A 3,917-nucleotide genomic window follows, 5' to 3' on the forward strand; every position below is an offset into this window, starting at 1 on the left:
ATAGAATATTTATCCACTGAAGTTTAATTATGTTGGAGAGAACCTATATTGAATAGTGATTAATAATAATTATCTCTTTACCACTTAGAATTTCTGAAAATATTATAAAAATACATATAGTCTAATTTGTATATGATATGTTATAGTAACACATCGGAAAAGAAAATATCAATTAGTAACTTTCAGAAATATGTTCAAATCAGAAATCACTAAAATTCTTATTTCTATTTCCTACTTGAAAAAATAATAAATATAATCTCTTATCCCATGTCACAATATTCTGAGAAGCATGCCTTCTTGAAGAATATATACTTTATGTTTACCCATATACTATTCTAGTCAATATAGAATTTTCTGTGCAAACTGCATAGATAAAACATATTAAACAAAACTGAAAATTTTATTTTTTAATAATTTATTTACTATAATTTAACTGTTTTTATCATAGAGGATATATAGAATGTATAAACATTTCAATTTGAAAGTAAAGTCATGTAAATTACTGGCTCACTGTTAATTATTTGGTATGGTTAATTCTAATATCCCTTTATATAGTTTAAAGTAGAATAAATGTGTCACAAAAAGAATGAAAGCAATAATAAACTGAGAAAATATTTGCATCATGTAGAACAAAAAAAGGATTTCATATTCTCTCTAAAACATGTCTACATGGCTTTTAATGTCTTCATAGAAATATATATATTATCTATTGTACATTTACATAGAAATATATTAGATATTTGTATTATACTCACATATGTATAAATAAAATTTTATATAATATATTTAGCTAACTCCCTGTTGGTAGAATGTTGCCTCAAATATTTTGCTGCTTTAAATAATCCTATAATTAACATTCTTATACATAAGTAATGGAAAGTATCTGTAATTATTTCTTAAGAAATATTCTTAGTAGAGAAATTACTGCATCAAGAGAAATGAGCATTTTTAAGGCTCTTGAAATGTCTTGTTAGATGAGAGTCAGTAAAATTTTAAAATAGTTTTAACATATTTAATACACTGTTTTTGTACTAATTATATATGACATGTTAGTCATTACCCACTTGGTAGTGGGGACTTATCCAATTGTTTCTGCTCCCCTCCCAGAAATAAACAGTATTATAGGCTTGTATGGTTTTCCTTTGGCTCAAGAAAACATATTTTAAAAATCTATTAGAATTTTGATTCGAATTACTAATTTGGGATGTTTATATTGACTGTTTAAAAGCAAACATTTATATCTCCATTTATATTATATTATACCCCTAAGTTAATTTTACATTATTTCTTTACATATTTCTAAACATAAAAGTTTCATTAAAATTTTGGAGAAAAAAATCACAAACATTACTTTTAGTTTTCTACTTCTAATCTGAGTTAAATACCATGTGAAATTTGAAGAATATATTTCTGACTGTTTTATTCATCTGGAATATTCATTAAATATATTTTATTTGTAATTATAGTTCTCAGGATTTGACTTTGTAGTTAATACTTTACACTTACTAAGTACTTTGCAGCTTTTACTACCAAAGTCTAAAGTAATATGCAAAATAACCCTGGAAGGTTGCAAGGCATTTGAAATATGTGTGCATATATATACATATATATATATAAATATGTATATAATTTATTTTGAGAAATGTAATATTTTTACATATTTATGACCAATGAGAATTATTATTTTTATTTTGTATTTTATAATTGGCATTCACTGTTATGTAAGAAAGTCATTGTCAACTATTAGTTTGATGATCATAAAATCTCTAATTCTTTTAATGTTTTTTTGCCTCTTAGTTTTTTTTGGATAGACAAATAATTATTTGCTAATGATAATTTGGCCTTCTCATTTCTAATATTTATGTCATGTTATTGCTTATGAAAGTATGATTTTTTCCTATTACTAGTTATGATGGATTTGGCATAACTAAATCTTATTGCTTTTGAAGTAACATCAAAAGAAAATTTTTTTAATTCCAGAATGGGTCTTGAATTTTACATTACATTTTAGATCTCTTTCAAGATTATCATATAGTCTTATTCTCTGACCTATTGAGGAATGAATGGTCTTTGAATTACTGGAATTTTTTTTTATTCATTTTGGATTATATTTCAATATATTGTTAAATTATGTATGCTATTATTTTGTTTAAGAACTTTGACACTCTAATTAAAGAAGTAAATTTTCTGAATCACTTGTTTAGTTATTTTTTATAAGGCTTTGGTATAAAAAACTTTATAAATAATTTAAAATTTCCTTTATAGACTTAAAAGAATTATAACAATATTTGCCAAAATATTGAGATATGGTTGACAACTTTCTTAATTTCTTCCACTGTTATTGGTTTATTTAGTTTTTCTTGAGACAATTTTGATGATCCATAGTTTCTTTAAGAATTATCCATATCAAACAGACTTGTAAATTTATTAGCTTAGTTTGCATGTCTAAATAGTATAAGTTTGTTTGTATTGTTAAATTTAAATTTTTGTTTTGTTTTGTCTTTCTCTCAGCCATTTTCTCTGGTAACAAAGAAAATTGCAAGATACTTTTAAGATTTGTATGTAGTTGTCATCTTCAGTTCCTATTTAATCAAATATTTATGTTCTCCATAATATTCTCAATAACTAAAAGCTATTAGCAAAAAAATAACAATAATAAATTATGGCTATTAGCACTTTCAGTTTTAAATCATATCATCTTAGATTTAGATATTTGCAGCAGTAAATATTAATCTAGCAATAAAGACAGGTTAGGGAAGAGTAGTTACTGGCTCAACTATGTTATAATTTGGAATTTTAAATTTTGATTAATACTAACTTTTCATTAAGAACATTCTAAAAGAAGGAGAAACTACCTGATTTTCAAATACCCCTTTCAAAAACTGTAAAACCGTAGCCAGTTTTTGATACCTATATATATCCAGACACATTTCAATAATTTCTTTTCACCTGAAGCTACAAACAGATTTGTGGAATCTTAAGTGAAAATATTGTTGCATAATTAGAAGACCCCATACTTATGAAATGGCCTTGCATTTGTTATGCAGTGAGCATATTTTCTATTTCATTCTCTTCTTCGGAAACACAAATTCTGTACAGCTGTCCTTCAGTATCTGTGGGGGATTGGTTCCAAGATGCCCTGCGAATACCAATATCTACAGAAGCTCAAGTCTTTTATGTAAAATTGCTTAGTATTTAATCTAAAAATGCACATCCTCCCAAATACTTTAAATCATCTGTAGATTACTTATAACACCTAATACTATGTAAATGCTTGTAAATAGTTGTTATACTCTATTGTTTAGGGTACGAGGACAAGAATAAAAAAGTCTGTACATATTCAGTACAGACACAACCATTGTAGGCCGAACTGCAGTAGTACTAGACACGTCAGCAACAATATAACACTTTAAAAAATATTTTGATCCATAATTGGATGAATCTGCAGATGTGGAACCCATGGGTGTTCAGGGGGCCGACTGCATTTTTTAGATCTACTTGTATACTCTTCTTTCTGATTGATTTTACAAATTTATTTTTGCTTGTACTTTTCTTAAGCTTGTTCTCCACATCCATAGGTTCAGTTTTAAGCATTGTTGATTCTTCAGTGGATTGTTTCTAATAATATTTAAATTTTTACGATGACATAATTTTCTTAAAATATTTTGTTAGCTCCTCCAACTTTTCATTTAGTCTATTCCTACTTTTGTCTTTTTAAAATATGGAGTCTAAGTTTTCATTTTCCTGAGAGTGCCCAGTACTTATCATGTGAAATTTTGTGTTATTAGGCAATATATTCTTTATCTATATATGTCACACTATATTTATTTTCCTTTTGTTGCATTTTTGTTTTGCAAAAATAGTTTATAGGCTCTTTTTTGTTGTTTACTCATGCTTAAATACTATTATCTGAAAAA

The sequence above is a fragment of the Rousettus aegyptiacus genome, unplaced genomic scaffold (genome assembly GCF_014176215.1).
Source record: "Rousettus aegyptiacus isolate mRouAeg1 unplaced genomic scaffold, mRouAeg1.p scaffold_m13_p_1, whole genome shotgun sequence".
Lineage (NCBI taxonomy): Eukaryota > Metazoa > Chordata > Mammalia > Chiroptera > Pteropodidae > Rousettus > Rousettus aegyptiacus.